The sequence below is a fragment of the Miscanthus floridulus genome, chromosome 14 (assembly GCF_019320115.1).
Source record: "Miscanthus floridulus cultivar M001 chromosome 14, ASM1932011v1, whole genome shotgun sequence".
NCBI classification, from domain to species: Eukaryota; Viridiplantae; Streptophyta; class Magnoliopsida; order Poales; family Poaceae; genus Miscanthus; species Miscanthus floridulus.
Genome location: NC_089593.1, coordinates 62,497,126 through 62,524,337, shown reverse-complemented (window position 1 = coordinate 62,524,337; position 27,212 = coordinate 62,497,126). Strand labels below are relative to the sequence as shown.

Below are 27,212 nucleotides of genomic sequence, written 5' to 3'. Positions count from 1 at the left end.
GAGTTTTTCGCTAGCTATAGTGGTGATACCACTTGTGAAGATAGCTAGGAGCAGAAGCAAAGCCTAAAAAAGTACTCGTGCGCGCGGCTGTAATGTAACCATCGTGCTTAGTGGATCCTACTTATCCGGAGCTGAATGGGATCAGGAAAAGAGACAGGACAAACAGCCGCCTCTGCAGGCATGACAAATTCGAGCGGTTATTTAACCTAATCTCATCAAATTAAAATGGTGCAGGCTGAGTTGGCGCCACGGAAGAAAGTACAGAGAGTGTGTTTCTTTTCTACTGTACCGGGTGGCCGGTGCACTGGACACTGGCTCTCATGCTGGCGTACTAACCCTTTGTTTTTCCAAGATATTAAAAAAGAATACTTCCTCCGTCCCGAAATAATCACACGTCTAGCATTCAAATTTTTTCCCGAAATAATCGAACACCTTCACATACGGCAACAGGCCCAGCTATCCCATCGGTGTGACAGACTGAGCAGCCACAGGTTACTGCATCTGCACCTCCATACACGTTGCCACGCTGCAACGTTTGCCCCGCGTGTGGGCCCAATAAAATATGAAACAAAGGAAGAAAGCGTGGGAGGCTCTAGAAGGTCCTGTTCACTCGTTCACGCGATCCTTCGGTCATACTCGTGTGTCGTCGACGCACCCGACGCCTCCCTGCAAGGGCATTTTTGTAATTTGACATGCAGTGTTGGTTTCCGTGCCCGTCTCAGAAATGCAATTATTCTAGGACGGAGGGAGTATCGCTCAATCTGAACGTCATGTGCTCCATTCTATCAGTTCCTGTTGCATTTTTTGTGGATTGGTTCAACCTATCAGGCTGTTACACTTGCTGTCACAGTGGACTTCTAATTTTCTATTGCTCCTGCTGAGTGGCTGTGCACTGATTCAAGAGCGAGTACAGCGGAAGTGTGGTGGCAATTGTCGGTGTTTCTTGCTTGAAGTGACAGGACAGAAATTTCGAGTTGCAGGAGGAAAGGCCAAGGATCACTGGCAGGCTAATCAAGAATTGTTGCAGCAGTTTTTCACCCTGTTCGCTTATTGGTTTCAGCCAGCCTAAATCAGCCAGTCAACAGTGTTTTCCTCTCACAACAAACCAGCATCAGCTAGCCTAAACCAGCCCAGAAACCAATCAGCAAACAGGCCGTTTGTCTTCTGGTCCCAGCTGTACAGAAGTGTTGAAAATTTTGCTGTGCTATTTTGAGTTGCTCAGCTCGGATCCTGGAGAGGCTGACAGCTTGTGTCGACTGTTAAAGTATTACCACAGTCCACTTGCCTACATTTTGCATAATCATGAAGGTGAAGAAAATCATCAACTTGGCGTGTCCTGTTTTTCATATTCCAGTCAGTTATCGGATGCAACCTGCTCTGATATGTGCAATGCAGTTATCCCTGTTCCGATATGAGGCTTTGTTGGACTACAACCTGACCTCTGTACTTGTGTTGGGCACGGTTTCGGCACCTACTTGTTTATTCAAGGTTAGCAGGAATGGGTACACGACTTGTTGCATTGAGTTGCAGCCATGGCCACCTCCTACAATACTTCATGAAGCTGGACTATATTATCCTATCAACACATTGGTTCTTGTAAAATATAATCTGCTGCTGATCGGGTATAGCAGAGTTGGAAGATGGTCAGCTCGGCTGTCAAATCTCTGCTGCTGCTGTAGAAGTGTGGCAATAGGCCATCTCTAGTACTTTAGTTGATAGAAGTACATCAGTTATGTCTTGGTAGTAGGCTGATGTAAGCCAATATATTAGTAGTAGGTAGGAGTAGAAAGTTAGTGTACTCACCATGCTGCTAGCACTAGGAGTAGTTGGAGATGTACTCAGCCATACTCATGCGTACCTTATAGTTGGTACATGAGTTGTATAAATATCATACCTACGGCAATGTAAAAAATGAGCGAGTTCAGTTTGCCACATTCAGAAGCAGAGCTTCGGTCAACGCTAGTGTTTATGTTGTGTGTGTGCGTGCGCTCTATTTTTTCTCCCGTCTTCTATCCCAACCATAGCTGAGTGGTCGGCAACGCACAGTGAGTGGTCGGCAACACTGGTGAGTGGTCGGCTCATCCTTTGCTGAAGTTCCTACGGCCTAACAAGTGGTATCAGAGTCGTACATCGTTGTCGCGCTGCGCTTAACCGCAGGCGATGGCAGGAAATGATGCTACGGAAGTCGGCAAGGGAGCCGAACCTGCCCAGCCACAACAGGAGGTCGTGTATCGCACGGTGCGGAAGGTCAGTGGCAACACTTGGCCACAGCTGACCCGCACCAACTACGGCGAATGGGCGGTGACCACGAAGGCAAGCTCAGACCCCGGTGGCTCTGGACTGCGATCGAGACCGGCACCGAAGTTGAGGACGACGACGTCTCTGCGATGGAGGCATTGCTGTCATCCACGCCGCAGGAGTACCACGAGACGCTGGGGACGAAGAAGATGGCCAAGGAGGCCTAGGATGCGCTCGCGGCGATGCGCATCGGCTCGGATCGAGCAAAGAAGGCCAAGGCGCAACAGCTGCGTCGCGACTTCGACGACCTCAAGTTCAAGCCAGGTGAGGCGGTTGAGGACTTCACGCTCTGGCTGAAGTCCCTCGTCATCCAGCTAGCGGTCTTCGTCAAGACCATGGACGAGGAGGATGTCGTCGCCAAGTTTTTGCGCGTTGTCCCGCCCAAGTACACCCAGATCGCACTCTCCATTGAGACGATGCTAGACATGTCCACCCTCACCATTGAGGATGTGATTGGGCGGCTGAGGGCGGTGGACGACCGCACAGAGTCGGCGACAGCGGCGACAGAGAAGGACAGCGGCAAATTGCTGCTGACCGAGGAGGAGTGGACTGCGCATATGAAAGAGCGGCGGTCCGGGGAAGGCTCCTCTAGTCGCGGAGGCCACGACAAGCGGCGTGGCAAGGTGCCGCAGGACAAGAAGAAGAAGAAGGTCGACTCGAACGCCTGCCGGCATTGCGGGAAGACAGGGCATTGGGCATGGGAGTGCCCGAATTGCAAACTGGAGAAGAAGGCGGAGGTGCATCTGGCACAGGCGGACGACGACCACAAGCACACGCTCATGATGGTGTCGTTCTATGCGCTCCACGACGTTGAGGCACTAGAGGCGGTAAAGGCGGAGCACAGGAGCCCCTCGAAGACCATCGACCTCGATGAGCCGCGGGCTCAGGTCCACCTCGGAGAGGTTGGAGGCGAGCAGGTTCAGAAGTGGTACCTAGACTCCGACGCCAGCAACCACATAACCGACTCCAAGAAGGTGTTCTCTGAGCTCGACGTTAGCATCATCGGCACAGTCAAGTTTGGTGATGACTCATAGGTGGTGATTCGAGGCTGCGGCACCGTCATCTTCCACATCGCGTGCTCACGGATGTTTACTACATCCAACAGCTGTGCTCGAGAATTGTCAGCCTCGGGCAGCTGGACGAGCATGGTAGCGAAGTGTTAATCAAGGACGACATCCTCAGCATTCAGGACCGAGAGCGGTGGCTGCTCGCCAAGGTGGAAAGGTCTCGTAATCGCTTGTATCTTCTTGATTTGAAGGTGGAGCAGCTGGTGTGTCTGGTGGTGCAGCGCATGGAGGAGCCATGGCTGTGGCACGCCCGATTCGGCTATCTCAGCTTTGACGTACTCAGTCAGCTAGAGAAGATGGTGCACGGACTGCCCCACATCAAGCACGCCAGCGAGCTATGCGATAGTTGTCTGGCACGCAAGCAGAGGAGGACGCCATTCCCAAAGAAGGCAAAGTACCGCGCGGCGGAGGTACTCGAGCTGGTCCACGATGACCTTTGCGGGCCCATCACGCCAGCGACGCACGGTGGTTGGCGATACTTCATCCTGCTCATGGATGACTACAGTCGGTACATGTGGCTGCAGCTCCTGACGAGCAAGGATCAGGCGGTGGAGGCGATCAAGTGCTTCAAGGCGTGAGCAGAGGCGGAGTCCAGGAAGAGGCTACGCGTGCTCAGGACGGATCACGGTGGCAAATTCACCTCGGTGGAGTTTGCTGCCTACTGCGCAGATGAAGGGGTGGTGCGCCATCACACTGCGCCGTACTCGCCACAACAAAATGGCGTTGTAGAGCAGCGGAACCAGACGGTGGTCGGCATGGCCAGATCGATGATGAAGGCCAAGGGGATGCCGGTGGAGTTCTAGGGCGAGGCAGTGAGCACGGCAGTGTTCATCCTCAACCGCGCACCCACCAAGGCTCTGAAAGGGCAGACGCCGTTTGAAGCATGGCACGGGCGCAAGCCGAACATCATGTTTCTACAAACGTTTGGGTGTGTCGGCCATGTGAAGAACACCAAGCCTTTCCTCAGCAAGCTAGAGAACCAGAGCACACCCATGGTGCTCCTAGGCTATGAGGAAAGAACCAAGTCCTATCGGCTCTACGATCCAGAAGGAGGCAAGGTGGTGGTGTCTCGAGATGTAGTGTTTGATGAGGCAGCGGCTCGGAAGTGGAAAGAACTGGCGACGGGGGAAGCTCACGGGGTCAGCGACACCTTCACCGTCGAACACAATGTCATCCACGGTGGTGGAGACGCTGGGGTAGAGGTGTCGAGCACTCCGGGAGAGGTGCCGAGGACTCTAGTGACAGAGCCGAGCACCCTAAGAGGGGTGTCGAGCACTCCAGGAGTGGAGTCAGGAGGTCCTGTAGTGGAGGCCGAGGGGTCTTGCAGTAGAGCCGACCACTACAAGATGGGTGCCGAGCACTCCGGGAGGAGTGCAGACCACTCCAAGAGTGGTGACGAGCAGTCCAGGAGCTGTGCCGAGCACTACAGCTAGGGTGCCGAGCACTCCAGGTACTGTGCCGAGCACTCTGGTGGAGCAGGGGACTCCTTCAGCGACAGGGACGATCGAGTTCGCGTCGCCACCAAGCAACATCAGGGATTTTGTGGATGCGTTCCACGATGGCGAGGAGGTCCCCTTCCACTAACTAGATAACATCGTTGGAGAAGCAGAGGCGCCAGCATTGGTGAGCCATCTGCTCGATGATCTGGAGCCGCTGCTCATGAGCGTAGAGGAACCAACGATGTTTGCAGTAGCGGAGAAGGATGCAAGCTAGCGGTGGGCGATGTTGGAGGAGATGCGGTCCATCAAGGAGAACTGCACCGAGAGCTCATCGATCCACTAGTAGGGTGCCAGCCGATTGGCTTGAAGTGGGTGTTCAAGGTCAAGCGGGACGAGCGGGGTGCCATCATCAAGCACAAGGCATGGCTCGTCGCCTGCGGTTTCGTCTAGAGGGAGGGGATTGACTTCGAGGAGGTGTTCGCCCTGGTAGTGCGGATGGAATCTATCTGGCTGCTGCTGGCACTGGCAGCGGTGAGAGACTGGCGCGTCCACCACCTCGACGTGAAGTCGGCCTTCCTCAACGGAGAACTCGTGGAGACCGTCTACATCAAGCAGGCACCGAGTTTCGCCGTGAAGGGGGCAGAGCACAAAGTGGTCAGGCTGTGGAAAGCCCTTTATGGGCTTAGGAAGGCGCCATGGGCGTGGAACGCCAAGCTCGACGCCACCATGGGCGAACTCGAGTTTACGTGCTGCGCCACGGAGCATGTGTTCTACACGTGACGATAGGGGAAGGAAGAGCTCATCGTCGGTGTGTACGTGGATGACTTGATCATCACTGGCGCGCGTGGGCAGGACATCGATGCCTTCAAGCATGAGATGGCAGCTCGTTTCAAAATGAGCGATCTCGGCGCTCTGTCATACTACCTCAGGATCGAGGTGAAGCAAGGCAAGGACCATCATGCTAGGGCAGTAGGCGTATGTGGAGAAGCTTCTGGAGCACGGTGGCATGGCGGATTGCAAGCCGTCAGCAACTCACATGGAGGAGAGGATCAAGCTCTCAAAGCAGAGCACGGTGGCGAAAGTGGATGCAACTCGCTACCAAAGCATCGTTGGTGGGCTACGGTACCTCACTCACACCCGCCCAGACATCGCGTTCATGGTCAAGTATGTGAGCCGCTTCATGGAGGATCCTCGGGAGGATCACTGGTCGGCGGTGAAGCGGTTGCTGTGTTATATCAAGGGCTCACTTGATCAGGCAGTCGTCTTCCCCAAGCAAGGTGGAGGAAGTGGGTTGTAGCTCATGGTCTTCAGCGAGGCCCCACCTAAGTCCGGTGAAGTTGAGCCGGAGCTCACGACTTACAGTTATGCAGACATGGCCGGCGACGTCAACGGGCGATGGAGCACCTCTGGCGTGCTCGTTTTCCTTGGGGCTGCACCGGTTGCATGGCAGTCGCTGAAACAGAAAGTGGTGGCACTGTCGACATGTGAGGTAGAGTACGTCGCAGCGGCCACGGCGACGTGCCAAGTTGTGTGGCTGTGCCGGCTGCTGGGCGAGCTGACCGGCAAGGAAGCTCACTCGCCAGCACTGATGGTGGACAACCAACCCACCATCGCTCTCGCCAAGAACCCTATTCTCCATGACCGGAGCAAGCATATCGACATCAAGTTTCACTTCCTCTAGGACTGCATCGATGGAGGGCAGATTGTCATCGAGTTTGTCGAGACCAGCAGATAGCTCACTAACATCCTCACCAAGTCACTCGGGTGCCTGCAGTTCATGGAGCTGAGGAAGATGATTGGCATGGATGAGGTCAAGGCTTCGGGTTAGCAGCAGGATTAGGGCAAGACTTGTAAGATATAATCTGCTGCTAATCGGGTATAGCAGAGTTGGAAGATGGTTAGCTCGGCTATCAAATCTCTGCCACTGTAGAAGTGTGGCAATAGGCCACCTCTAGTACTTTAGTTGGTAGGAGTACATCAGTCATGTCTTGGTAGTGGGCTGATGTAAGCCAATGTACTAGTAGTAGGTAGGAGTAGGAAGTTGGTGTGCTCACCATGCTGCTAGTACTAGAAGTAGTTGGGGCTATACTCAGCCATACTTATGCGTACCTTATAGTTGGTATATGAGTTGTATAAATATCATACCTACGACAATGTAAAAAATGAGTGAGTTCAGTTTGCCACATTCAGAAGCAGAGCTTTTGCTAATGCTGGTGCTTGTGTTGTCTGTGTGTGTGTGCTCTATTCTTTCTCCTATCTTCTATCCCAACCATAGCTGAGTGGTCGGCAACCCACAGTGAGTGGTCGACAACACTGGTGAGTGGTCGGCTCACCCTTTGCCGAAGTTCCTAGGGGCTAACAGTACTGGCTGAAAATTCAGGACTGCTACTTGGTGTTGGCAAATGGGGCCTGCTTATACCACATGCATACATGCACAAAGGAGTGTTTCTGGTGGATGGTGACCATGTCCTGGTGGCAGCAACATTTGCTAAAATTGGAGCACCACTTTGGCCGTTCCTAGTAGTGGTTTTGTTTCCTAATTGGCTGTGTTTTTGCTTGCTTTGGAAGCCACCATGGCAGCTACCTGCATTGGTTGAATTCATAGATGATGGCCTTGATGATGTCATTGATGATGATGTCGATGAGGACAGTGGGCTTGAAGCAGAAGTTGTTGTCCCTGCTGAATCAACTGTGTAGAATGCTACCACCCCACCTGCAATACCCAAAGATAGTGGAAGACAACTTTCCAAGATGGAATTGAAGAAACAAGTGATCGTCCAGTTTCCTTGGGACCCCGGTGGTTCTGAACTTCTCCATCGACTTGGGGGCAAGCCAAAGCTTAAGAATGGGGGAATGTTAGGGCCTACCCATGGTTGGGCCATCATATGGACCGTGGGCTTAGGCCTAGTTGAGCAATTACCGCTAGACCACTGGGCGTCATCTAGAAGAGGGCTCAGGGGTAGCAGCGAAGGGGCATCAAAGAACACATCAAACAACCTTACAGGTTATCCCCTTCCTCTAGAATATCCTCTTCTCTACTGTTCTTCTTCTTCCTTCCTCTCGAATCCTAAGCTTCCACTGCTGATTCTCTGATTCTCTACCTCCCTCTACTAATCTAGATACCAGGTCGCTAACAAGAGGTCGGGGCCGGCAGGCACGCCCAGTGCGGTCATGATAGTGGCGGGAGCGGTGTCCCTCATCGTGGCGTACGACCAGCTCTTGGGGGGTAATTTGACCAGTTTTGGAAAGTTCAGGGGGTAAAGTAGACGGTTTCATAGTTTGGGGGTGAAGTAGACCACCCTTGATAGGTGGGGGGTTAAGTAGACTTTTTCTAAATATTATTACATACATCACCTTTGTTTGACAACAAGAAACTATATTGAGCATTTCTATTGTATTAATTGAGTCGACATGGTCCTTAGATAGTTTGGTGGGAGCCATGAATGTTTGGCATCACATGTTATATTTGTTCCAATGTTTTGAAATGGGGTCAAATTAATAAATAGGACCTACAGGATTGTAATTTGAATTGGCGTGGCAGTAATGTTATTGTAGGGCTTGTTTGGATGCACATGTATCATTATCAATCCACTTATGTGTTGGAGTGGAACTTAGTTTAATTTCCACCCAATCTACTTCAACACATGTGAATTGAGATGAATACATGTGCATTCAAACAAGGCTGTAATTGGAAATTTATCCATTTCTTATTCAATTCTGAAACGATCCATGATTTCCTCAAAGGGAAATCCATAGATTACATCATAATGTGACAGTCCCAGGAAGACCAAGCTATCACATTATCATTATTTAGTTGATACCGCAGTTCATACATCGTAGATTACATGATTACAAAGTATTACAACACCGACTATAATTCTATTATACAATGCTATACAAGCAGAATCGCACACGGAGTAGGATAAGAGTTGACATACCGCGTCAGCAGGTGAAGGCTCCTCCTTCATAGGCAATCATCAGAGTAGATGTAGCGCTTCAGCGGGTGAAGGCTCAGCCTTCACAGGCATCCTTGAGCGTAGGACAAGACCACCTAATCCTTCTAATCTTTGTTGTTGTCATCGTAGATGGCTTCCAACCTACTGAACGATTATCAATACGATTTGTACTGGCCATTGGCTCCCACCCTATGCTTTGCTTTTGCTTTGTGGTAAGTGGAATGCAAGGGTAAAGCAAAAGGCCTATATATGGCTATAGTTTTCCTATGCAAGTTCATCAATATTTTATAATAGTTCATCAAGTTTTAACCCATTTCATCCACACGTTCTCCCATCCCATCACACACATCTCACCACACTCTCACTCTCTAGGCGGCAAGGATGACTCCCTCTCGTGCCTTGCCTTAGCGGCTAACAGCCGAAGTCCAACAAAACCTAGGGGGGAGAGAAGAAAGGACTCCATTCACTAATAAGGAGAAGTGTAGAACATAGGAATGTCCATAACCGGGGACACGTCTATACATATAGATCGATCAACTCTGCAGAGCATGTACACTTGGAACCACAAGATCACCATCATCGGCATGGATCCTGCCTAGGCTGATACTAGGCAACCAGCTAACCTGGTACGATGCCACCCTACCACTCAGCCCTGGGGTAGCCCGGAGTCCATCGGCACGCTGAGACTATGAGACGTAGTACCAGGCCCCCAAGGTCACTACGCTGTCTTAGGAGAGTGTGGGCCACCAGTCCGTACCTCCCTACACTATCCGCTTCCAACCTAGTAGTAGTGGCATCAACTCAAGTTAGTCGGCAGGCCGTTTCCCACCCATTAGGAACGAGTGGTGTGCACGAAAGGTCCTATGAGATGGTTCTCTCGACATACCCATCCTTAGGGGGACTGGACAGGATATCTTCTCATCGGGGATAACCAACGCCCATGCCTCTAATGGCACCTCCATCCCAAGGATTCATCCCACAAAGACACTTGTCGGGTATCAATGGTCCCCATGCCCGAAGACAACGCTAAGAACTAGCTTTTCGACAAATTAGGAACGTAATCACGAACCTGGCCGGCCCTTCAGTGTGGAACTCCATCCTGACCGACCATAATGAAAGTCCCGCCTCGACTAGCCCTAAGGACGTGGGCTCCGCCTCGCCCGACCCCTTGGGTGCGGGCCCAGCCGTGTCTGACCCCCCTGGGAGAGGCTCTGCCCTATCTGACCCAAGGAGCATGGGGTCCGTCTCATCTGACCCCTTGGATAGGATTCTGCTTCGCCCGACCCAGGAGTTCTAGGGTCGGCCTCAGGTGGGGGCATGGGCCCCTATTGAAATGACCTGATTTCCATGAAGGGAAATCCACAGAGTCGAAGTGTATTATGACCATTGAAGATCATATTACCCAAATTCCAGTCGAATACCACATCCATACAATGATAATATCAGAGTACAAATAGTGCGGAATTACATAAATTATTACATCGCCGCATTGGCGGAATCAACAGTAGCATTCATTTAGAATAGCTTGAAGATAAGATCGCCAAACTCGAGCGTAGGAACGAACCCCTCAACCGTCAAACTCCTCAGAGCTATAATCCTCAGCAGAACCTATGTGCCAAAATTTATCAGTACGATTTGTACTGGCCACTCCCACCCTATGAGCATTGCTTTGTAGAAATTGGATGCAAGTTGGATATAATCAAAAGGAACCTATAAGGCTGGGGTTTCCTATGTATTAGCGTATCAAGAGTTTAATAATAGTTAGTCAAGTTTTTAACACCATTCCCACCCCATTCCACCCCATTTCCATCCAGAGCCAGGTTTCGATCCAGGGATTGATATACCACCATCTCCACACCATCACCATACCATCGCTCAGTTGATAGGCCAAATCCCTCTCAGTACTGTCTCAAGGCCTGTAGCCCCTGGCTACGACCGACACTCTCTCATGGGGGAAGAAGAGAAGGACTCATCTCGCTATCTAGTTTAAGCGAAACCCAGGAAAGGTCCACAGCCGACAAGTCAGCACATGTATTGATCGATCAACCATACACTCTGCAAAGGTTTTACATAACCACAAGATCTGCCTTCTTCGCTGACCATCGTCAACTAGGCTGATTCCGGCCGCTTGCTAGCCTAGGATAATGCCACTCTACCATTCAGCCCTGGTACACCCCAAGTCTAGTCTAGGGCGGCTGAAACTGTGAGTCATGAGCTGGGTCCACAAGGTCTCCATGAAGTCTCAGAAGGGAGTGGGGGAAATCCTCCACGCCCCGTACCTCCTTACATTATCCGCTATCAACCTAGCAGTAGTGGCAATATCCTACCAAGTAGTCCAGCCATCCCGCACCATATAGGGCGAGTGGTACGTAAGGCTTCCCGGTGAATCTGAGTACTAGTAAGTCCTTAGGGATGACTAAGCCAGAATGTCTTCATCAAGGTTTCCATTTACCGTGCCACCATAGCACCTCCACCCTGGGCTCCTCCCATCATAGGTTCACACCCAGGGCCACCTCATATACCATTTTACCCACCACAGGTATCCATTCCAGGGGTGCCCAGGTAGCACCCCACGGCAAGACTTGCCCCAGGCTTGTCGTATACTCCAACTTGGTTGACGCAACCCTTACCCTCCACACACCCAAGTCACACACGTAGCACTCTCCCCATAGTCTAGATGACACCAGTTTCCACCACGCATCAATATAGTATATATAAGCATAGTAGAAATAATAAGTGGTGAAATATAGCAGCAAGCGTGTGACTAGCCTAACAGCAGGGCGAGCAGGGGTAAGGTTGCGTCAAGGTAAAGGCCATCAAGAAAGCATACTACCATGCAAGTCCTATCATAGTGTGATTATAACAATAAAGTAAAGCAATAGCAGTTCTATATTAGCCATACGTAATAGGTGCTACGAGATTGGGTGGGATGTGGCACCTTCAGTGAAGTCGTCTCTGTACTCCTCACGGTACTATCGGTCCTCGTCTATCTGGTTCTCCTCCGAGTCTGCAAATGATCGTGTTATAGTCGTGTTAGCGACGTCTATAGAATAGCACAAAGAAGCAATGAAAATCCAAAGGAGCCAAATGCACTCAAACATGGGTTCATTGCGTGGGGCTCAATTTTAGATGAATTTTGGTCCTGGTCCTGCATTTTTCTGAGTTCGTATGAATTAGTTATGAATTTCTGAAGTTTCAATCATTTCTGAAAATGGGAAAAGGCTGAATTAATCCTGGGCTGACACGTGTCACATTGTGACTGGTTCACGTGGCATGCTGACGTCAGCATGACATCATCAGAGCTAAACCGCGGCTGACAGGTGGGGCCAGAGTTGCTGACGTCAGCAGCTGACGTCATCATGACGTCATCCTGACGTCGTCTCGGCTGTTTCCTCCTCTGACAAGTGGGTCCAGCGGCTCTATGTCGCTGACCTGTGGGCCCGGTCAATAGTCAACGCTAACCGATCAACGGTCAACCGGATTGGGTCTCGACTGGGCTTTGGTGGGCCTAGACAGGGCTGGATTTGGGCCGGGCCGGCCCGGACACGTGTCGCGCTGCGAAGGATGCCACATGGCACAGTTGGGCTCCTAGTGGGCCTCTAACGGGCTTTGGTTCATAGGCACGGTCCACGGTCGACTCAGGAGCGCTGGTCCATGGACCATGGGTAGGACTACGGTGGACCGTGTCCATGCGGGCACAGACCGTGCGGTGCATCATGCACCCGGTGCACATGGTGACGAGAGGCTCCGCTTCCCCCCTGTTTCTCCACCAGCGTTCTACCGGAGCAGAGCTCTCGCCAGTGGTGAGGTCGTGCGTGGGGGCTCCCTAGTGGCTCGGCTGGGTGGATAAGGGCCTCTACAGATCCGTGGGGGCATATCGAGGGCATCTAGGGGCTCAAGGTGGGGCTTCGGGTCCCCATGTGGCCGATAGGGACACTACGGCGTCCACGGTGGCACGGTGACAACGGCGAGGCACGCAGGAGTGCTATGGGGCGCCGGCGGGGCGGTATAGGTGTTCTATGGCTTCACAAGATCAAGGCGAGTCCACAGGTGAGATCCATCCTACCTCTAGTAGCTCGTATCGGACAGAACAACTCTGCCATGGTCGTGCTCCGGCCATGGCGAGCGTGCTCGGTGCGCATACAGGGCTCTAAGGTGCCCGGTCCTTCGGGGCTTGTCAAGGGGTAGGTGTGGTCATGGACGTGTGCGTGAGTGTGCCATGCTCTGAGGCGGTGAAAGGTGTGGACATTGGGCCTCCTAGGTGGGGAGATCACGTCGGTGGCCATGGTGCACATGGTGACGATGAGTAGAGGGTGGTGTGTGGGCTCACCGTCAGTGTCGAAGGCGATAGGATGGCGGTGCAGTGGCGGGTCATGGCCATGTCGAGATGATGCCGTGCCATGCCGAGCAGTAGCGTCGACGTGGTTGATCGAGGCGACGTCCTCTGCTTCGGTGACACCGGCGACGTCGGGTGGCTTCGGCGCTCCTTCTTCTTCCTCTATCCCCTCTCTCTCTTGGCTCGGGTGTGCAATGGATGGCCACATGGTGGCGGCGGGGCACGGGAACGCGCTAGGGCAACCGGGGCCGGGGCTTTTATAGCCGAAGCTCGGCCATGGCTTGGAACGAGCAGCTAGAGATGGCCAAGGGGCACACGGAGGGTTGTGATCGCGTCGAGGCTAGGGCTTTAGGGTCGCGACGCGGCCGCGGGTGTGATGGCGAAACCGATTTCGTGCTCCTTGGTCAAAAGGCGGGGGATAGGGAGGGGGCAGGTGCATGGCATGGCCATGGCGAGCTGGTTCGCACGGCAGTGGTCACGCACCGTGCGTGACCCTATTGGGCAGCTAGTGCCAGCATGGCACCCATCCAACAGGGCCTCACGGTCGGTGGTGGGGGCACGGACGGTAGAGAGGGGTCGAGGCGGCATCGGATTTTCCCCCACGGCACCTGTGCTCTGTTTTTCGAATGCAGAGGAGGGGACCAAGGAGGGGGATGATGAGGGGGTCCCATCCGTCAGCCAGCGCGGGGAGAAGGTGATGTCGTCGGGCTTGCTATTGCTGTCAGCAAGCTAGGCCAAGAAGATGGATAGGCCACAGCTGGGCCAGATGGCTTTTCCATTTTCCTCTTCCATTTCCTTTCTTTTTCTATTTCGTTTTCCCTTCTCTTTTATTTGTTGCCAATTTGGTTAGGGTTTGATTTATTTAGTTTCATGTACTAGTGTGCACCTTGATTAAGGGTGGAGCTTAGGGCTGGTTGGTGGGGCCCACATACTTAGGTGGTACTTAGGTGATTAATTTATTGCATAATAAATTAATTATAAGTAGTCACTTTTATTTGCACAACAAAAGATCAATAAAAGGCAACTCGCTTGTTTAGAATTAAAATGCATGCAAGAATGTATGCATTAGGGATTTTGAACACACACATATACAACAAGTGATATGCTATGCTTATGAGTTGTCTAGTTGGGTTACAACTTATGAAAAACCTAGGGTTGGCTCCTATAGTTGTCACTCAACATTGCATGGAGTTAACAACAAAAAAATTTGTAGTTGTGATTTTTGGTGTGTGGATTTTTGGGTTGTTACACCAATGAGGGCCCCCGCCACCCCCAACCGCTGCGGAAGCGGGGTGTGGGCCCAAGACCATGCCCCTAACGCTAGGGAGGGGGCAAGCACATCTCGACGTGACCGGCAGCCGCCATAAGCTACACCTAGGCACTCACGTCCCCAACAGTGTCGGGTAGACCAGCACTATGCTGCTCGATCCCCGTGCGACTCCAGACAAGGGGATTTGTCGACCATACCGCATGCCAGGAAGGGATGGAGTGCCATGGCTAAGTGGCGGCGCCTGCCTATAGGACAAGTGACAGATAGGGGATCATGACCAAAGACGGCGACGCCCGCCTGTAGCACTAGAGACGGACGTAGCCGCAATACGCGCACCCCTTCATTGTCGTCCGCAGGACCCATAGGACCCGCCCGCGGAGGAGAAGGGCAGCACAGCCCCGGGGCTATCCCCTTCTCTATTTTTCTCTCTCTCTTGTGTACCCAGGTCCTTCCCTTGTCCTATTAAAGGGAAGGCTAGGCACCCCAATAGGGGGGGTCCTTTTTTCGACCACAGAGAAGCACTTCAACTCCACTTCACTTTCACCAGAGACCTAGGAGCTCATCCCTCTCTTGATCGTTTGTAACCCCTACTACAAACTCAAGTGCAAATAACATGAACAGCTCGCCACTGGACGTAGGGACATTCCGCTCGAACCAGTATAAATCTTTGTGTCCTCTTTGCACACCATCCGAGCCTAGACGCGCAATCCACAAAATTTACTAGTCGACGGTTTCTAAACACCAACAACACTCCTCCCCAGGATCTACTCATCTTACATGTACCCGCCATAGGTACCTCACACAAAGGATGCCCAGGTCACACCCCCTGGCAAGACTCGTCCGTAGACTCGTCGTAGGATCCTACCCAGTCGACTCAACCCTCACCACACACCCAAGACACACGCCAAGATCTCCCCAAGTTGTTACCATTTTAATGGCACCATGTGCCTTTGTCACTCACAAACAATCTTCCACCAAGCATCACATCATAATATAATGCGTAGTAGAAGTAAGTAGCAAGTAGCAAGCGAGCGACTAGCCTAACAGCGGGTGTGTAGGGGTAAGGGTGCGTCAAGGTAATGGCTTCAATAAGCTTATGATAACTAGATATAGTCTACAGAGTATCTATTATGTGTATTATGTTAGAAAATAAACAAACAAAAATAACATAAGATGTAATATAAGTAATTATTTATTAGTCAGATATACTCATCTATTCCAAATTATAAGACCTTTTGTGTTTTTTAAATATATAGTTTTTGCTATAAAATATATAGTTTTTGCTATACAATTAGATGTGTCGCCTAGATATATAGTAAAAAGAATATATCTAGAAAATTCAAAATATCTTATAATTTGGAATGAATGGGATACTCCTAAAATTCTAGCCCGTGAGAGAGCACGGATTGATGGACTAGTTATTATAAATTAGTATAAATATTATTATAAACTAGAGTGGCTATAAAATAAGTTTTTCTTTGGCCTAACCCTATGCTCCTCATCCCTCGATCCTAATCAGTCTACAGAATGTATAAGCAATAAGCTACATGACAAATGAGCTGAACAAACTAGCTCTAAAATGAAGAAATAGGAATGCAACATCACAGTCCTCACTTAACAAAGACAATTTAGGTGTCATACCTCTCTCTCTCTCATCATACCCAGTGAGTCAGAATGGATTATTCTCGCGCACAGGGAGTCACGTCGTCTATGGCCTGCAGGGATAAGGACGTCCACCATTGTTATTAATTGCATCCGGTTGTTTAATTCTCGCGAGGTTGGCAACTCACGGGTCACGGGCTCACGGCATGTCATGTTCATGTGTGCATCAACTTCAAACTAGACAGATTTGTGATCTATAGCTTAGCTCCCTGACTTCGATCCATCCTTTGCTGGCCTTTTCGATCCGTATCATCAACAATTCCAACACTTACAATAAACGACGCGAGGTTGGCAACTCACGGGTCACTGGCTCACGGCATGTCATGTTCATGTGTGCATCAACTTCAAACTAGACAGATTTATGATCTATAGCTTAGCTCCCTGACTTCGATCCATCCTTTGCTGGCCTCAGTTCACTGATTCCCAGGGCCTATTGGGCGTGACCGGTTAATTACATCCGCATGACGAGCTTACAGAAAACCTCTGATTAAGCTGCGCTTTATGGTCGCCGTCCATGAAATAAAATTCGTGGATCATCTCCAAGATTCATGAGCATAAGTGAATAAAATAGTAAAGTCCTAGAGCCTCCTCTGTCACTAGCATGTGTATCCAGCTCGTTGTGTGGTTCTCATATGAAGTCTTAAAAGGTGTTTTGCCTCATCGATCACGAACGAGATAATTCTAGCCTCGTCGGTCGCGGAAATTAAAGAGGCTTACCAGATAAAGAGGGGTATTGAGTTAGGTCAGATCATTCTCCATTGCACGGTCCAAGAAGTTCAAAAAACAATATAATAAAGAGATGCTCGATAGACTATTGTAATAGAGATCTTGATGGATATGTGATAACGTCACTATCTTTGATAAGTACATTTCCATTATAACCGTAACATTTGTAATATAAATCTGGATGAATTTGTGATGCATGTGTGTCTAGTCTACATTACCGTAACCATAGGGAATATAAAGTACCACACAAAAAATAATTAAAAAATTATTAAATAACATAATGGAAAAAATAAGATCACAGCCAGTTCACCAGAAAACCGGCAGTGATGATAGGCATAGCACTGCCGGCTCAAGTACTGAGCCGACAGTGTTGCCAAAATCAACATGGTTACCTACAGCCCTAAACCGGCAGTGATCATAGCAATATTACTGCCAGCTTGGGAGATGAACTGGCAATGTTGTTCGACTCAACACTGCCGGTTGAAGCCACGAACCGACGGTGTTGGCTCAAACAAACCGACAGTGAAGGTGCCGGTTTATCGCCGGTTTAAAAAAAAAAGCCGACAGTAATAGGACAGGCACATCACTGTAGATTTAGTTCTGCCGGTTTAAACTCCGGAAGTGAAGGAGGTTTGAACCGGCAGTGATGTCCTTCTTTGCAGTAGTGTTTGCATGATTGATATCATGAAGCAAATGTATTTAACGGAACTCATCATCAATCGATTAAAATTTGGTTAAAAAGGGTATCCATATAGTGATTCGTATTCGCACGACGATCCCTTAGTTAATTGCGCCGCCTCGGCTGTTGGTTGCACAATAAGCTCGTACGCATCATGCATGTTCTCCCTGCTCGTTAAAAATCTTCTCCATCCACTACTGGATCCGCCGCCTTTGCCGAGTGCCGGCCGCACTTGGCAAAGGAACCTTTGCCGTCGGCAAAGGCTTTGCCGAGTGCGGCTCTTGGCAAAGCCCACTCGGCAAAGAAGTGGTCGGCAAAGGAATCTTTGCCGAGTGCCATGTGGCAGGCACTCGACAAAGGATTTGCCGAGTGCCACACCAGCACTCGGCAAAGGTAACGGGCGCCGTCAACTTGACGGCACCCTTTGCCGAGTGCCGACGTGTCAGACACTCGGCAAAGAAATTTTTTTTTTGAAAAATTCTTCGTCGAGTGCTGACGTGTTAGGCACTCGGCATTTTTTTTTGAAAAATTCTTTGCCGAGTGCTGGCACTCGGCAAAGGTTTGGTCACTTTGCCAAGTGCCACGCCAGCACTCGGCAAAGCTGGGCTCTGCTAGGAAAAATGCCCAGCTTTGCCGAGTGCTGGCACTCGGCAATGCTGGAAATTTTTTTTTGTTTTTTTTCTGTTTTCTTGCATTCCAGACATGCAATTTCACATATATTCATGACAATAAACTAGAATATCACATAAAAATCACATTTCATCATCAAATGACGTTTCAACACGATATAAGTTCATAACAAGTTCATAACATGTCTAAAACCTGCAAGAAAACAACGGCGCGAAGGCCGATAACCACAGCGTCACGAAGGCCGACATCACAGCGGCACGAAGGCCGACAAGTCCACAAGCGGGCAGTAGAGGTACCTAGCTCGACCCGGCGTCCTCAGGGGCCCCAGAGCCCCCACCTTGCTCCCACGGAGAACACCCTAACTGCGGCGCCGCCTGGAACGTCGAGTAGGGCCCGGAGTGCCCCTGCTGCGTCGGTGGTGGAGGAGCGGTACCTGGCCACGTGAAGCCCTGAGTCGGGAAGGTCGGGTGAGCCGGCCACCCATGCGGTGGAGAAGGGCCCAGTGGAGGGCTGGCACCTGGAGGAGTCGGGTTCGAACCCGCCGACTGTTCCTGCACAAAGGACAAGTGATCTCATTAGTACATGCAGGATGGCCGCACAAGCTAAAGCAACAGGCAATATACTCACCGGAGTCGCTATAAGAGTAGGCACAGGAAAAGGTGGTGGAGCGAAGATCGAGGCAGGGAGCTCGTGCTGCTGCATTCTCGGGATCTGAAGGCCCCGGAAGTAGGCGCCAAAGTCCTGCATCTGACGCTGGTAGTGCTGCGTGACAGCCACCAGCTGCCGCTGATGGGCCACCGCCATGTTCTCCTGGTTCGTCTGCAACTATGCGATCTAGGCCTGCAATATTACACCCACAAAGTTGATGGTATGTGAAAGCAAGGTACATGTGTGAAATGAGTGAACGACGAATGAAACTGCACTTACCTGAAATGCCGAGAACATTTGCGCGTTGCTCAGCTGTCGAGGCGCTATGGGGATGTTGGAGGAGCTCCTGGTCCCGTCTCGTCGAATCTGGCTCAGCGTGGGAACAGAGGACGACTCGATGGCGCTGTTGGCCATCCAGTACCGGCCGTGCTGCTTCCCTCCTCCCAACCTCATCAAGAGGTCCGTGTCTAGGGGTCGGTGGTGGGGTCGAACGTCTCCCCATGGCGCTGGTGAGCCGCGGAGGTGTACTCGGCGAGCTTGGAGTAGACGCTCGCGTTGGTGTACGCGTCAGGCCCGTCCGCCGGGTCGTAGACGTTGTCCACCGCCGTCGCTTTGTCCTTGTGAGCAAGGGCGTACCCCGTGAACTCATTGACAACCTGCCCACCATGTGACTGGGTCTACGAGGAAAACACAAACATGGTTACAAGTAATGACAATTGAGCGCTAGAATTAATAGATCAACAGAAGCATACCCATCTTTCCATGAACACTGGGAGGGACTGGTTCCCTTGGTGGTGTGGTGCCCCTCGCATCTGCAGGCAGTGCTCCCGACGTTCTCTGCGCCTCTGGTATGCCGCGTCCGTGGTCCACTCACGCACAATGGCCGCCCAGCAGTCCTTGTAGTTGTCGCACCACCCCGGACACATCTGCATGACATCAAGTATTTGACATGCCAGAAGATGAATTGAATGTTTCACGGAAGGAATCAGAATGAATGTTTCCTACTTAATTACCTGCATGTACTGCGCCTTTGTAAGGTTGGTCTCCCTCTGGAGTATCATCTCCCTGACTTGCGGCTTCTTCACCACCTGGCCAAGCACGTCGGCGTAGTAGCTGATGACGCACTGGAGATGCGCCTCGCGGTACAGGTCCTTGAGACGATCTTTGCAGACCGCCTCCTGCACTCACGCCGCATGCTGCTCTCTCCCCTCCTCGCACGTGAAGAAGTCCTGCACACAGACATCATGTATCATTTCATTGTTTCAAGAACGTCCAACGAATGCGTAGTATTGAGAAATGCGGTGCGATGAAAATACTCACCCAAAACTCCCTCTTGATCTTCGCCGCAAGGGTATCGCTATTGGAGTCCGTGACGCTGGAGAAGTGCTCCCACTTCATGGGCGCCTGTACCTCACCCTTGTGGGTGACAAAGCCAGGGTAGTACTCCCTAATCAGCAGGCCCTGGATGCCATTTATATGGCGTGAACCGCTCCCTCCGCTCACAAACGTCCAACTATTGCACGAGTCATTAACAACAATTGTTAGTCTATAGTTCGATTTTCAACATGTCATATGAACAAGTAGTGAAATCAACAATGGTTACTTACGTCTCACCCATGGGTCGAATCATCGGGTGGCGGGAAGGGAGTGGCCGTGGCTCAGGGAGCGATGAGGGCCCACGCTGGTAGGGCTTACTCGAACCTGAGGAAGCCGTCTTGCCTGGTGTTGGCTTGCCCCCGTCGTCGTCGTCGTCGTCGCTGCCGCCGCCGTCACCGGTCGTCGTCGTCGTCGTCCCCCCATGTGGGGCCTCCTAGAACTACAGCCTCCTTGTCGACGTGCGACGTCCGCTGGCCCCCCCTACTAGTCGATGGCTCCACCAACTGCTCCTCCTCGTCGTCGTCGGCGGCGGTCGCCTACTCCTCGTGGTGGATCTAGTACTGCGAGCGAACCTGTCGATGCGGCCGCTGCCGCCTTCCGCCTGGCATTTTGTCGAGTGCCTGCAATGACAAAGATTAAAACAGTTAGCATAAATAACTGACAAGTACTTGTAAAGAAACATAATTGCAAGGTAATAATAATAACAATATAGTATTACATGAATTAGAAATTATCTCCGCGAATGGCAATATGGTTGGCGTGTAGTCGTCATCACTATTGTCGTCATCACTATCAATATTGTCGAGCTCTCTTAAGTGTCGGGCATCATCTCCATCGTCCTCATCATCTCCATCGTCATCATCATCTACATCGTCCTCAACTCCATCACGCTCCATCTGCCATCGCTCAAGGATTCGTAAGTCCTCAGCATCCTGCACCTCATCACCCTCGTCCTCATCGATGTCGTTGTCTACTTCCATGCCCATGAGCGAAAGAATGTCTATCTCCAAACTCCCTTCTAGCCCCTCAGGTTGATAGAACTCATCTTTGTTTGGGTCAAAGTTGTAATCATCATCGTTTGGGACAGCTGCTTTACCGCGCGGCGAGACCAAGTGCACAAGGCTCCAACCCGCAAGCTTCTCGTCTTTTTGGCACGCCCATGGGAGGTAATACACTTGCGTGGTGTGTCGGTTAGCCACAATATAGACATCGTCTCCTTTATAGTTGGAATCCTATCGAATTTCGACTTGCCCAATCTTAAGGTCTTTTTTCGTGACATCAGGATCGAACCAATGGCATTTGAATACCACTGGCTTAAAAGCTTTGGCACCCTTAAATTTGAGCTCGTATATCTCTTCGACTATGCCGTAATAGTCCTTCTCATCCATGCCAGGCGTACGAACTCCGCTGCACGTGGTTTTTAGGTTGGCCCGACTCTCCTCGTAGGCTCTCGTGCGAAAGCGATAGCCATTCACATCATAAACGGTGAATGACTTGACCCTATGGGAGAAGCCACCGGCCACCTATTTCAATTCATCACCCATTTCCGCATCCGTGCAGGCCTACAAGGTCAGGATAGGTAGATCGTTACATTACTCGCTCCTAGGAGCAAAGTGGAATCTTCTAGGAGCAAACGAGGTTAGTTGGATGGTACCTTTGTAGAGAACCAGGAAATGAAATTGGGCACACCATGTCTGAGAAGATGGTCTTCTTCTTGCTCGGTAGGAGCCCTATTGCCTCTCCAGTGTTCATTAATATATTCCCTGAAAAAACAAGAGACAAGGGGGTCGGATCGATAGGTGGAGGATAGTCACGGCGTATGTAACAAGCTCATTGAGAACTTACTTCTGATAAGGAATCACTTCATCAAGGTTCAACAACAAGTAGATCATGATAGTGCGCCACTCATCATGGGTCAATTTCTTGTTGGTACCTGCGCTTCCTCTTCCGAGATCCCCTTGGAAAAGGCTAAGGTTCGATGAGTTCTCATCGGTGTTGTAACGAGGGGTTGGATTGTGCACGCTAGGAAATTTCTCAGTATAGTATGCCTGTGTGAATGTCGACACCTCCTCCAGAATGAATGCCTCTGCCATGGAAGCCTCAATTTTGGCTTTATTTCTACACTTTTTTCCGAAGAAGCTTTAGACACCTCTTGATTGGATAGCACCAACGGGCCTGCACGGGCCCCCCCAACCGTGCCTCGCGTGGTAGGTGCAAAATCAGATGCTGCATCGATAGGAAGAAGCCGGGTGGAAATATCATCTCCAACTTGCAGAGCAACAGAGGTGCAGCCTTCTCCAGGTCAACACAAACGTCCCGAGATAACTCCTTGGCACAAAGCTGGCGGAAGAAAAAGCTCAACTCTGCCAGGACACGCCACACTAGCTTGGGGAGGTATCCCCAGGTCATCGCAGGAAGGATCCGCTCAATCCATATGTGGAAGTCATGACTCTTCATCCCTAAGACTTTCATAGTCTACAAGTTCACTCCCCTACTCAGATTCGCCGCATACCCATCCGGGAACTGTAACGTCTTCATCCACTGTAGTACTTCCTTCCTATTGGCCCTTTTCAGGATGTAATCGGCCAGGCCCCTTTTCCATCTCTTGCCTGGCGCAGGGGTCTTCATCACTAGCTTTGGTCTATCGCAAATCTTTTCCACGTCTAGTCTAACCTTAACGTTGTCCTTTGACTTTTTACCAATGTCCATGAGTGTTGCCTAGAGTGCCTCGGCGACATTCTTTTCTATGTGCATTACATCGATGTTGTGTGGAAGAAGAAGGTGCTTGAAGTACGGGAGCCTAGTCAAGCCCGATATATGAGTCCACATGTGGTCGTTACCATATCCAATAAAACCACCGTTGACTTCATCAATTTGGAGAGCCTCTATCTCGGCAAGGACCTCGGCAGGGCTCTTAACCTGAGGAATGGGGTCGGTGACTTGAACACCTTTCGTGAAGTGCTTTTCATCTCGTCTCAATTCATGGTTCTTAGGCAGGAATTGACGATGTTTGTCGAAAGAAGAATACTTGCCACCCTTGTGCAGCCAGGTGAACATCACATCTGCCTTGCATGTTGGGCAAGGGAACTTCCTGTGAACACACCACGCGCTGAATAAGCCATACGCCAGGAAGTCATGCATTGAATACTGGTACCACACATGCATTGTGAAGTTCCTCTTTGTAGCTCGGTCGTACGTCAGTACCCCCTCTTCCCAAGCATGTTGCAATTCATCCCACACTGGCTGCATGAACACACCCATATTGTTGCCCGGGTGTCCAGGTATTATCAGCGTCAAGAACACGTTCCTAGGTTCAAACATGACGCTGGGGGGAAGATTGAGGGGGATCACGAACATGGACCAACAAGTGTACGGGGCCGCCATCATTCCAAACGGGTTGAACCCATCTGTTGCCAGCGCTACGCATACATTTCGAGCCTCCATAGCCTTGCCAGGATTCATGTCATCGAAGTGCTTCCATGCATCACCATCCGCTGGGTGTACCATCTTGTCAGGACTGTATCTTTTGCCATTCTTGTGCCACGTCATTTGTTTCGCGGACTCCTCTATCATGTACAGCCGTTGGATCCTCTGTAGGAAAGGAAGGTGCCGTAAGACCATCTCGGGGATCTTAGACTATTTCTTCTTGCCATCACTGCCTTCTACCTCCACAAACCTAGAGGCTTTGCACTTTGGACAGTGTGTTGCTTTCTTGTGGTCTCCCCTGAATAGGACGCACCCCTTCAGACAAGCTTGGATCCCCTCATACGGCATCTTAAGTGCACGAAGGAGTCTCTATGACTCGTACGTGTTCTTCGGCAGGGTGTGAGGATTCGGAAGCAGTTTGCCAAGAACTGTCAACACGAGATCGAAGCCGTCTCGACTAATGCCCAATTGCGACTTCAACACTATTAGGCGTGAAATGGCATCTAGTTGTGAAACCATTGTCTTCTTGTGAAGGGGCTTCTGTGCCGCCTCCATCATGGTGTAGAATGCCTTTGCGGTTTCCTCTGGATCATCCTCCACCTCCATTCCTTCAACGAACCGTGCTTCATGAAAGTCTGCCATCATGTCTGCCATCCCTGCATCTGCATCATACTCCTCGAGGAGGGGTCTCACCACCTCCTCCCTAATACGATGGTGTTCACCATGGTGGATCCAGCGGGTATAGTTTGGAACGAATCTGTTATTGTGAATATCTACTCCCACAGCACGCTTTCGTTTCTTTTTCTTGTTCTTACACTTGCTGCAGGGACACGGCATCCGACTGGACCCTTTAGCAGCTGGGCCAAATGCATGCTCCAGGAAAGCATCGGCCCCCCTAACCCATTCAGAGCTCTTACTTGCGAAACCCGTGTACATCCACTCACGGTCAGCCATCCTCTGTCATGCGCCAATGTAAGCGGGTAATAAAACCAGTATTTGCATCTACACGGCGTTCCTACCATCTAATAGGTGAAGGATAGGTCCTAATCCCACCCGTGGATGCGTACATGGGTTAGCTTTCATGTTCTGCCCCCGTCCGAGTCAGAATTTCGGCAGCACTTCCCCGCTGTTCTCCCGATACACATCCCCGCAGGGAGAGTGTGTATCTAGAGAACACGGGGAGGTGCTGTCGAAACTCCGACTCAGACAGGAGCAGAACATGGAAGCTAACTCATCTATGCATCCGCAGGCTGTCCAAAAAACGTGGACAATCTGAAACAGATACGGTCGCAGATATGCAAAGACCTGCATACCTCCGACCGTATCTCTTTCGGACGAGAGACGCCTAACTGGGTGATGAGATCTACGACCAAGGTACGGGTACAGGGGTTATACCTAGGGTGGCGGTGCTGTGGTGAGGCGACGCTATGCAGGCAGACCGGCACGGCGCGGGGCTACTCCAGATCCGCTCTTCTCTACAAAACAAGAAAATATTCTAGATTCAGAAGGTGGATTTGGCTCATTAGAGATGCAGGTAGATAATTTCTGAGTTTATATTTATGATTTTTAACTTATAGTTTATATATCTTTAAGTCTCACTTCTAAAATCTTGCCAGCTTTCCCCAGAGCAAGCAGCTCTTCGCTTAAATAACACAACAAGAGCAAAAGGTGTTTCAAGCTTGTTAACTCCAGGACATGAGAGCTATCCTGATAAATTTTCTATTGATTTTTGACTTATTGTTAGTAATGATATATGATGTGCTAGGATGTTTTTCTCCTTTATCACACTAAGACTTTAGGATCAACTAATATAAGTTGCTAGCAGCTAAAAAAAGCTCTAGCTGATCCAGACAACCAAGCTTATAACAAGCTATTAGCTAGCTCCCTCTAGCTATTGCAGCTTATAAAAAGTTTATTAGACCCAAACAAAGCCTACGCAATTCCTTAATTCCCATGATGCTCATTAACAATCATCAAGTGGTAATATAGTTCAATCAGAAATATTTCTCTCTTAACTTGCTAAATAATCATATAGGATATATCTAATATACTAAGTCATGTACTAAATTATCATATAGGACATATCTAATACAATAAGTCATGTGCTAAATTATCATATAGGATATATCCAATATAATAAGTCATGTCTTATTTTAGATATTTCATTTCTTTCAATAACACATACAAAGTTTGCACTACAACTACAAGCAATATCTGCTGGGCAAGAAATTAGGTGCTCGCCATGAAACTGCTAATATCAGGCAAGAGCTGTGTATGCAGTTGTGGCTGTTCACCAAATGGTGCTAGTCAACTATTTGATGAATATATTCATCAATAAATTTGTTCCTCTACAGGTACATAAATTTCTGTTATGCAAATAAAAAGTAGTGCATGTAGATCTAAATAATCAAGATTATTTTTCTTTTTCTATCACAACTATGCAGTTGATTACTAATATGTCATGTACAATCATGAAAGATTATTGAATGTCATGTCAAGGATCAAGTATCAGCACTGCCCACCTTCCCATATTTATAAGAGACAAAACACAGACAAGGGGTAGCTATACTTCTTGTTCAAGAAAGTATGGTTCTACATTACATAATTTGTAAATACAACTAAAAATCTGTCCATTTAAGTGCCTCACTAAATTATAGCATCTCTACTGATATAAACCATGTAGCAGTTATATACATACAGTAATTTAGAACTTATAAGTCAGCCAATAACAAAGACTAGAAATTCCGGAGCCTTTGATGATCAAGCTATAACCATTTTAACTCATTGGTATACACGCTGATATCTTTTTTGAAAATACAGGAGGGGTTTCCCCCTGCTTGTCAAATATTAAAATAAGTAGAAAGAAGAGTGTGTGCGGCAAAATCGAGAGCCGCACCGAGCCGAGAGCAAAAGCGTGCGTCGCGTCGTAGTACCTTGTCGAGGAGGAAGGTGGCACACGCGACCGCTCTCCCGGGACGCCGGCAGCCGGGGGCGGAGCTCGCGGTACACGAGCTCGCGGTACACGGCGACGGCGGGGAAGCTCGGGGCAGCGGGGACCTCGGGAACGGCGGCCGGCTGCTCGGGGGCGGAGCTCGAGGACGGCGGCCGGCTGCTCGAGGGCGGAGCTCGGGGCGTGGGTCGGCGAGGCGGGGCTGGAGGTGGGAGGACGGGGCGGCGGAGGGCGGGCCATGTGACGGCGGCGGCGGCTGGCGTGGCGGGCGCGGCGGGCGCGGAGGAGCTCGGGTGGGCGCGGAGGAGCTCGGGCGGCCAGAGCGGCGGCGGCGCGGAGGAGCTCGGGCGGCGGCTGCGGCGCAGGGAGCTTAGGGAGAGGTGAGCGCGGGCGGGTGTGAGGAGATAGGGTTTCGGTTTGGGCCGGTGGGCCTTTTTTCATTAAGGGCCTTTGCCGAGTGCTCCTAACCCGGCACTCGACAAAGGTGTATTTTTATTTTTTTTAATAAAATCCTTTGCCGTGTGCCACGTGGGCCGGCACTCGGCAAAGGCCTCTTTGTCGAGTGCCAGGTGGGCCGGCACTCGGCAAAGTCCTCTTTGCCGAGTGCCAACCCTAGCACTCGACAAAGTGTAATTTTTTTTTATTTTTCTTCCTAATTTTTTTGTGGAGCCTTAATACAGTAACTACATCTCAACTTCAAATTTTGGGACAATTTTGACTTTTTGTGCTATATTTCTTCAATTATTTT

General features: G+C 50.3%; 1 pseudogene; it reads right to left on the bottom strand.

Annotated features, from left to right (window-relative positions):
• Positions 1–21,727: 21,727 nt before the first annotated feature.
• On the bottom strand, positions 21,728–23,709 carry LOC136503551 (uncharacterized; annotated as a pseudogene).
• Between the last annotated feature and the right edge of the window lie 3,503 nt (positions 23,710–27,212).